At 37.4% G+C, this 9,394-nt stretch overlaps 1 non-coding gene across 1 annotated transcript; it reads right to left on the bottom strand.

The window, feature by feature from the left end:
• Positions 1-9,098: 9,098 nt before the first annotated feature.
• Trnak-cuu (transfer RNA lysine (anticodon CUU)) lies at positions 9,099-9,171 on the bottom strand. The gene has a single exon. It is a non-coding gene; the product is annotated as a tRNA-Lys (tRNA).
• Positions 9,172-9,394: the final 223 nt, after the last annotated feature.

Genomic DNA, 9,394 nt, shown 5'->3' with positions numbered 1-9,394 from the left:
CCATCAAAATTCCAACACAATTCTTTACATTGAAATGACAATACTCAACTTCATATTAAAAAAATAAACAAACAACAACAGAAACAGACTAGCTAAAACAACCCTATAAATAAAAGAACATTTGGAGGTATTACCATTCCTGATTTCAAGTTATACTACAGAGCTATAGTAAAAAAACAAAACAAAAAAAAACAACAAAAAAACTTGCATGGTATTGTTATAAAAACAGACAGGCTGATCAATGGAACCAAATCAAAGACCCAGACTTAAATCCATACAACTATGGATACTAGATTTTTGATAAAGAAGCCAGAAATTCACAATTGAAAAAGAAAGCATCAACAAATTGTGCTGGTCTAACTTGTTATCAGCATATAAAAGAATACAAATAGAACCATTTCCATCACCCTGCACAAAACTCAAGTCCAAGTGGATCAAGGACATAAACATATAACCAGATACACTGATCCTAATAAAGTGAAAGTGGGGAATAGCCTTGAATGCATTGGTACAGGAGAGCATTTCCTTAAAAGAACACCTATAGCATAAACACTAAAAACAACAATCAGTAACTCAGAGCTCATGAAACTGAAGCTTCTATAAGGCAAAGGACACCATCATTAGGACAAAATGGAAGCCTAAGAACAGGAGAAGATTTTCACCAACTACACATCTGATAGAGGGCTAATATCCAAAATATATAAAGAACTCAAGAACTAGACATCAACAAACCAAATAAGCCAATTTAAAAAATGGAGTACAGTATAAAAAGAGAATTCTCAACAGAGGAATCTCAGATGGCCTAGAAACACTTAAAGAAATGTTCAATGTCCTTAGCCATCAAGGAAATGCAAATAAAAATGACTTTGAGACTCCATCTTACACCTGTCAGAATGACTAAGATAAAAAGCACAAATGGCAGCTCATTCTGATGAGGATGTGGAGTAAGGGGAACACTCATTTATTGCTGATGGCAGTACAAACTTGGACAACTACTATGAAAATCAATATGGAAGTTCCTCAGAAAATATACCTCAAAACCTAGCTGTACACCTCTTGGGAATATACCCAAAGGATGCTCCATCCTACCACAAAGGTACTTGCTCAACTATTTTCATAGCAGCTTTATTCATAATAGCCAGGAATTGGAAACGACCCAGATGTCCCTCAACTAAAGAGTGGGCAAAGATAATGTGGTACATTTACACAAAGGAGTATTACTCAGTATTTAAAAACAATGACATATTGAAATTTGTAGGCAAATGGATAGAACTAGAAAAAAGTCATCTTGAGTGAGGTAATCCAGACAAAGACAGACAAACATGGTATGTTTTCATTTATAAGTAGACATTAGCTACTACGTAATCATGCTACAATCCATAGACCCAGAGAGGCTAAGTAACAAAGAAGACTCAAAAGGGGGACCGCATAAATCTCCCTGGTAAGGGGAAATAGAATAGATTTTGTAGATGGACTGAGGACAGGTGGGTATGGGAACAGGAAGGACCAGGTAAGGGGATCATGGAGGGAAAGTACTAGGGGGTTGACTGGAATTGGGGGGGGGGGCACTTGGGAGGTAGAGAGAGAGGAAGAAAGAAAAGAGAGAGAAAGAGAGGAAGGAAGGAAGGAAGGAAGGAAGGAAGGAAGGAAGGAAGGAAGGAAGGAAGGAAGAAAGTAGAAAGAAAGAAAGGTTAAAAGCCCTGAGGCAAAGCATGGATGAACAGAAACAGGTTAAGTTATAAGTGCTATCAAGAAGCAAGCCTAAGCTGAGCATTCATAACTAGTAAGTAGTCTCCATGTTATGAATTGGGAGCTACTTGGTTGTCCAGAAGAAAGCATTTGGTGTTACAAAATGGAGCCCTAAAGCCGGGCGGTGGTGGCGCACGCCTTTAATCCCAGCACTCGGGAGGCAGAGCCAGGCGGATCTCTGTGAGTTCGAGGCCAGCCTGGACTACCGAGTGAGTTCCAGGAAAGGCGCAAAGCTACACAGAGAAACCCTGTCTCGAAAAACAAAAAAAAAAAAAAAAAAAAAAAAAAACAAAATGGAGCCCTAATTTCCACATTGGGCCTGAGAGAGCTGAAGAGAAGAGAGAGAGAGAGAGAGAGAGAGAGAGAGAGAGAGAGAGAGAGAGAGAGAGAGAGAGAGAGAGAGAGAGAGAGAGAGAGAGAAAGAGAGAAAGAGAGAAAGAGAAAAAAAAGTCAGCACACCAAGTAGAAACAGCAAGTTAATTAAAAACGTTGACCACAATGCAGGCACCCACTCCCTAGATCTGGTTTGGTTGAATGCTCTTCCCTGTCAAAGGAAGCTCCTGGCCAGGGCCACTGGCTTAGGCTTGGCTTTCATGGATCAAAATAGAACAGATCCAGCTATCAGCACCAGAACTATGTGGTTCAGTAGTTAAAAGTTGGCCCACACATCAGAGAACCCTGCCAATGCACAGCTGTAGGCACTCTGTAAAGCATGTTCAGATAAAAAAAAAAAAAAAAAAAACATTTAAACAGGTTACAATATGTTTTAAAATGTACATAGGCTTAAGAAAGAAAAGAAAAAGGATATAGACAGTCATAGAAAATAAGTAAATAGTTTAAAATAACAATAAAGTCTCTAAAGAAAGAATAAATAAATATAAAGGAAAAAAAGCCACACAAAAATGAAAAATACACAGGGAGTCCTTATCCTGTAATGGTGTTGTGTTGACTTTGAATTTGTTGAATGCTGATGAGTGAAACACAGCTGCTGAGAGACATGAGACTGAAAAAGAGACTGCTGAGTTAAAGCAGCCTGAATACTTCAGGGATGTTAAAAACGAGAGTTCAAAAAACATACTGCATTTGAGAAGAGACTATGCTTGTGTCCACAAGAAATGAAAGGCTGTGGATTCATTCAAGGTTAATAGAGATCAGATTTGACCAGGAAGACCTCCTGAAAATCCTGGCTATAGACAAAGAGAAATAAACCTAGAAAAACTACAAAACAGATGACATATATTTTACCTGATCAAACATAATATAAAAAATCATCTTTGGTTGGCTTGTGTACAACACACAGTCCATGTTAATGCAGATATGCATCTTACCTTTGAAAGTTTGTGTGTTTTCAGAGCAAGGGGACCAGACAGCAATGAAAATATATGGCCCTGGTGATCCAGCCTCTCAGATTACCTCTGTTGTAATTTCCTTAGAGTTCTATATCCAGCTTCAAGGCTGCTGGCTAAGACGGTCCAGCCTCACAGACTATTCTAGCCAGGGCTGCAGATAAGTCTTGTGCTTTTCCACTGCATAGAGACTGAACAACAAATGTTATGGCTAGTTTTCCCAAGACTTGACTATTACCTCCCTAAAGATCTTATCACCCACAGACAACAGGGAGAAGTCAAGAGAACATGATGCCCACATTCCCAAGAGGTAGGATAGGTGGTTTTTGGTCATTTGATGGGTTATGGATTTTTGTCAACATTTAAGGGAGGGATATAGGATAAAATTAACCTCAACTATTAACCTCAAATATTTTACATTGGTATGGATTTTTGTATATTGATACAAATTTAAAATAATTTTTGTTACGTTGAATGTATGTTTCTACTCCTCTGGTTGAGATATTGTGCTTATGCAGCTCATTTAAAAATGTAAAGTATAATTAAGAAATACAGGTTAGTAGTTTGTCATCTATAATAATCAAACTTGTAGTTACATTATGTAAGTTTTCAAGGTTAAACTGATACATTTAGATAGGTAGGTGATCTTCAAACACTTCAAAGAACTACAGAATATGGCATTTAAGATGTTTAGTAACCTAAGGCTTTTCATGACAGTGACAAATGTCTGCTTTGGCAGCACGAACCTACTTCATCAAAAATGATGGGCATCAAAGAACCTCCATATGGAGTTTGCTTTCCCTGCTCTCGACTTGACTGCTAACTAAGCAGGACTCATAGGGTATCACAGAGACTGAAGGGACACTCACAGACACAGTACGGGTCTGAGCTAGGTCCTCTGCACATATGTTATGGTTCTGTATCTTGGTGCTCTTGTGGGACTCCAGAAAGTGGGAATGTGTATGTGTAGGGGTGTATCTCTGACTCCTTTGCCTGTATTGGGAACCTTTTCCTCCTGCTGGATCGCTTTGTCCAGCCTGGATATGAGGGTTTGCACTAGCCTCGTTTTAATTTGTTATGCCATGTTCAGTTGATATCCCTGGGAGACCTGCTCTTCGTTTTGTTGTTGTTGTTTGTTTGTTTGTTTGTTTAAGGGTAATGGAAGAGGAGTGGAGGAGTGGAACTGTTGGAGAGGGAGGGGTGAACTCAGAGGAATGGAGGTCAGGAAAACCAAAGTCAGGATGTAATGTATGTAAAGGATAAAAAATTTAAAAAAAATGATAAAAATGCATAATCTATAAAATGAGAGGAAGATGAGTATATGTCAGAATAATATTCCAGTAGAATCTCAAGATACTTTTCAAAAAGTAGGAAATTATACTAAACTTTCCACTTTTTCAATATACCAACATTGCTAATAGCAGTTTTAAAATAAACTTACTAAGTTTGAGATTGTTAGTATTTTAAGCACAGATTTAAAAAAATAATCTGGGCCGGGCAGTGGTGGTGGTGCACGCCTTTAATCCCAGCACTCAGGAGGCAGATCTCTGTGAGTTTGAGGCCAGCCTGGGCTACAGAGTGAGTCCCAGGAAAGGTGCAAAGCTACACAGAGAAACCCTGTCTCAAAAAACAAAAACAAACAAATAAAAAATCTGTTAAAGTGATCTTGTTAACAAGTAGACTTAGGAACAGCAAATAGTCTGTGGCTACTCAGAGGGCTCTTTCAGACTAGGCCTTGGACTTACATGTACCCAGGAATGATGGGTGGCCCAAAGCCCACTACACTGACATTCCAAGGTTTAAAAAGTAGATATTGTAATCACTAGTCAGCTTTGTTTTTTAGGGTCTTTCTTTTATTTCATCATACCTAGTTAAGCCCAGTCACATTTCCTCACTATGTATGAGTATAAGAAAGGGAAAAATGACTTGCACATGTAAAACCCTCTGTGATTTATACGGAGCACATTGCACACGATCAGACTAGTCATCCAACAACAATGCTGTGGAAAGATTAATGGAGAAAACAGGCTCAAAGAAAGTTAGAGCATTGATAAGTTACTCAGCTAGGTTTAGACTGAACTTAATTTCAAGGTTAGTCTTTCTCATTTCGGTACCCATTGATGAGTGGCACACCCTTGCATAACTCTACATAAAACCTAGAAGAATTACTTATCATCTTAAGGACTCCCTGAATAATGTATCCTCGTATCCTGAAGAAATAGCGGGGAGAATTAAATATGCATGTTTTAGAGGGGAACTACTTTTTATAAGTTGATATAAGCCCAGAGAAACAGAGAACAGTCATAGTACATAGGCCAATATTCTGAAATTAAAGATCAGGATTTTACCAGTCATTTCCTGGACTTCCAAAATATATGCATTTGACAAAGTGTCTGGTAAGTTATGGTGTCAATAGGCATGCACATATTGTGATGCACAAAACAAAATCATCACCATCTTCACAGTTTAAAGGCAGTGGACAAGTTCACAGTGAGTGCTGTTTGGCTTCTTCCTAAGTTTCTTTGTTTCCTGTGTCTCTTACACTTTTTAACTCTGTAGATAAGTATTAAATTTCATTACAGTGTTGGATGCCTGTTAATATCAGTTTATTTTAGTATTAGAAGGTATTGCCACAAAGTTTCTTTTTCTTTATAAAAATGGTTTCTTTTGCAGGGAAAAGAGTTATCTACTTCAACTAATCTATTTTCTTCTCTTTGCCTTTTGAATTCCAATGTTTTAGAAGTGACTTTTGATAAATGTGAAATAGAAGTTAAGATTCACTGAGTTTTCATGGTTTCTTATTTTACATTTTCTTTGATCACATGCTTTATAATGTTTTCCCTTTTAATCTCAAACTTCCCTCAGTTCTGTAAAAATCTGTAAAGTTTAAGGCTAAAAGGACAATTTCATCAAAATGCCCTTCTTTTCACTATCACCTCAAAGTATCTCTATTTTCTCCATCTCATCATTGCCAAATATATTGACCATGTAGTTTATGTCTCCTCACTACTTCATCCCACTAATGCTGCTCTTTAAGTTTTAGCTTCATGGATAATAGTTAATATGACCATAGTTTCTTCTATGTCCTTTCCATTATGATATCATCAATAATCAAACAGGCAGACTGATTGGCTAATATCTTCCTAGCTCATCCAATTTCTGTCCTTTTAAAAAGTCTTACCTATTAGATATTGACACTCTCCTATTATATCTCTCAAGACTATCTATTTCAGGTTGCTTTTCTCAAATATATTGACACTGAAAGATAAGCCTTGCCTATCTCAAATGAAAATTTAAGTTTCTACTCTGATATTTCAATCATTTGATAATATTTGAAAGAAGAAAGATATTTGAAGTGAAACTGTTTGTAATACTAATTATTAAGGAAAGTATTACACTGTATACAGTGTCATAAACACCAGACAAATATTATATACACATATTAGAAAAACACACAAGCTCCTAATAGCTGTCCTTTTATTGTGGAAGTTATAAAACAAATCCTAGTATTGTTGTTTTCTATCATTTTAAGTGTAACATTGAAGTTAAATAAGATGTTATATTTAATACTGTTATCTAGTATAATTAAAATAGTTAGATTGACACAATGTAAAAAAGCCAAGTTAAAACTTAAACAATGTTATTCAATATTTCTAAATATGATTTGTTGATTTTTGCTTTCTATTTTTAACATAAAACATCTATTTTCAGACTATTTTATAATTCTGCTCTAGAACCACTCAACTTGCCCAAACAGTGGTCACTATTACTCTGTGTATTTCTAATGATGTTTTAAAACTGGAGAAATTAGTCCTGTCACTGGAGGATGACCTTCTTAAAATGAATATATTTTAATTTTTAAAATGTATTATTTCATTTTACTTTATTTTATGTGTTTCAGTATTTTGCCTTTGTACCATTTCTGTGCCCAGTGCTCCTAGAGGACTGAGAGAGCTTCAAAGCCCTTGGAACAGGAGTAACAGAGGAGTGGGCTGCTGTGGGGGTGTTGGGAATCCAATCCTTGTCCTCTGGAAGAAAAAAACAGTGTTCTTAAACAGTGAGCAATCTCTCCAGTCACAGAAATGAGGATCTTGACTTTTTGTTCAATCTTTCTTGTATCTTACACATTCCTCTGTAATACTTCCTCTCCCTCTACAAACCTTTTCATACTAGTTTCAGTTAATAACATAACTTAGCATCACATGTGGCTAGAGACAAGGTACACAGTTTCTGTTGAGATGACATATCAATTGGACAGCATAATATTTATCAATTGAAGTATAAGCCATAATTTTAATGCAATTCAAATGAAATTGTAATCTCTGGTCTGATTTAATACATAGAAGAAACAAATTTGGAGTGTTTGCATATTCTTTTGAATGCAGTATTTTCTCAATCTCAGAAAAGTATCATAAATTACAGTGAGGATATATGAAAGGTAGGAATCTAATGAATAAAACTTAATTATGCCAGGCTATAACAAAGAATACAATTTTCTATGGTACAATACTATTCCAGAAAATATATAAATTTCTTAAGTGGTTAGTATATTGCCTTCCCTTTTGTATGCACTCCATCAAATAATACATGTTGCCAACAGTATTGCTTACCAGGCATCAGCTGCCTTACTCTGAACATAGGGAATCACTTCATTTAGAGTGCAGAGTAGCTCAGTTTTTAATTCAGGTAGTCTCTGCTCTGAATTTACTGTTATTAGCCATTGGTTTGTACAAAAGTTCAACACATTTTTCTATACTCAAGAGTTAATAGAAAATATGTTTCTGAAAGATCGTTCTTGAGTCATGTCCATTTTTATTCAGCATCTCCATCTGGATCTTGAAACACTATTATTCTCTTTTAGTGTCACATATTACAGTAACCAAACTACAAAGTCAGAAAAACTGTTAAAAGCACTCTGATATTTATCATAATACCCAGTCTTTATGAAGTAAAACAAAGTTGACAAGAAAAACTCAAAACTATAAAAGAGGATGGTTGGGTGAAAGAGAAGAAAACCCGGAAGACAATGATGTTAATGAATCACACTTTAAAAATGTATTCCTTGACTCTAGCTAGGGAAGTAGGTATACTAACTGCAGAACTGCACCTCCCCTTCCCAAATCCAGTTCTGGAGTCTCCCTCCCAGCTCTGTATCAAGCTATCTGCTGTGGCCACCACTTTCCCCTTTGCCATATATCCAGTGAATTACACAGTTTTCTCTTCAAACTTTCTTCCTCCAATTCAACTATTCATCATAGCTCCTAACTCTACCAGGAATTCCCTGAGAGCCTACAGGCCAGTCTGGCCAGGAAAGCAAATAGCCTAAGTGCAGATCTTCATCTCTCCCTCTTCTCCTCCAAATCCAATCCATCAGTCTCATCTCCAGCTCTGTATCAGACCACACGCTGTGTCTATCACTTCCTCTAAGCTCCCATCTCCAGTTAATAACTCAGATCTCCTCTATCCTTACTCCCCAATTATCCTTTTATCTCAGCCACCACCTCCAGCAAGCATTCCCTAGAAAACCACCAGCAATGTCCTCCAGAGAATAGTAGTCCAGAGAAGGAAGTAGGCCAACAAAGCCAGTAGGTAATCTTCAGATCATCAGTCTCCTTCCTCTCTTCCAAATCTGACATCCCAGTCTCATGCCAGCTCTGTAGCAGTCTATCTGCTGTGTGGCCACTCCTCACTGTAGTGGGTAGCCATTCCAGCTTTGATCTGTAAGTTCCAACCCCCATTGAGACTTCGGCAACTGTCACGCCTACAAGGCGGGGCGAAAGGAGGCGCCTGGGGACCCGAGATCTGGATCGGCTGGCGCTCTCTCTGTTGCGGGACCCTGGACTAGAGAGGTGTACCAAGCAGAGCTCCAGAGAACACCGCTGGACTGCGATACACCTTCCCCAGACTCCGCGACCTACCTATCCCTTAATTTGTAAGTTACGCCATTAAATAAATCTCCTTTTATCTACGTGGAGTGGCCTTAATAATTTCACCAATATCTGGCGCCCAACGTGGGGCACGAACCCACGACCCTGAGATTAAGAGTCTCATGCTCTACCGACTGAGCTAGCCGGGCTGGTGTCAGAAGTGGGATATATATTTCTACTCTTATTTGAAATACTTGTATATTGATACAAATGTAAATTTATATCTGTCATACTTTATGTAGGTTCTACTTCTGTTTAGGATATTCGGTATATTGATATGTATTTAAGATTATTGTCATATTGCATATCACACTACATACTCCTACCTCTGTTATAAATATCGATATATATTTAAGATTATTGTCATATTGC

Source organism: Peromyscus californicus, unplaced genomic scaffold (genome assembly GCF_007827085.1).
Source record: "Peromyscus californicus insignis strain IS unplaced genomic scaffold, ASM782708v3 Scaffold_9__1_contigs__length_137607984, whole genome shotgun sequence".
NCBI classification, from domain to species: Eukaryota; Metazoa; Chordata; class Mammalia; order Rodentia; family Cricetidae; genus Peromyscus; species Peromyscus californicus.
This window is presented reverse-complemented; position numbering and strand designations above follow the sequence as displayed.